Here is a 955-nt window from a genome sequence, read left to right on the forward strand (position 1 = left end):
TATGAAGCCTATATTTAATGCAGTCTGAGATGCTACACATGTGGGTTGTGTCCAAATTCCTAACCCACTCCCTTAGTGCAAAAAAAGGAAAAAAAAAAACTATACTGTAGTGCGCTATATATATCCTGGATAATAAACTAATTCCATCCTCACTACTTTTGTTTTTTTAAACAGCAAATATGACGTCACTTTTTTCCCCAAAGATAAACCAAATAAATATGAAAATTTTTAAGAAGACTATTTGTTAATCTAGTGTTCTGAAGATGAAAACGTATTATTTGCCATATTAGTGAGCATCGATGTACACTTGTTTGTAGTAACGTATGGATTTTGGAATGGTATATTTGTACACCCAGACAAAATGGTAAACACCCTATATAATGCACTAAGTAGTACATAATGAAGGAACAACAATGGAATAAAAAAATAATGAGTACGCAAAGCAGAAGCTGTAACTACACAAACTACTTTGGCATCAGCGAGACAAGTGCAGACAAGCCGCAAGCAGCTCTGTACTCTGCTGTTTCAGAGCGTTCACCACAGGACTCCGATTCACTCGACAGGTCCAGATAACCTTGATAAACCCAAGCAATAAAATTGTCCGGCGCAGTATTTCTGTGGAAAGAAACAGTTTCTCTAGTTCGTGTAACCGAAACAGAGCATTCAGTAAAAATCATTTCAAACTGATTAGATCTCAGTGATGTTTTGTGAATTCTCCTCGTAATTTATTTCAATTTATATTTAAGATTCAAGTTTCTAGAGTGAGTTTAAATAAATGGGTTTAAAAATATATATTTTTAAAAAGTGTGATGACTGAGTTTCTTTTAATGTGGTCCCCTCAGTTGAGCTCCTCTGGAGGCGGATTTGGATCAGTTGCTTTAATTTATGAACAAAAAAAATTGGCAACCATTGCTCATCAGGAACAAGTGAAGGTGAAGGTCACTCCAGAGGCTGT

The sequence above is a fragment of the Oryzias melastigma genome, linkage group LG13 (assembly GCF_002922805.2).
Source record: "Oryzias melastigma strain HK-1 linkage group LG13, ASM292280v2, whole genome shotgun sequence".
In the NCBI taxonomy this organism is placed as follows: domain Eukaryota; kingdom Metazoa; phylum Chordata; class Actinopteri; order Beloniformes; family Adrianichthyidae; genus Oryzias; species Oryzias melastigma.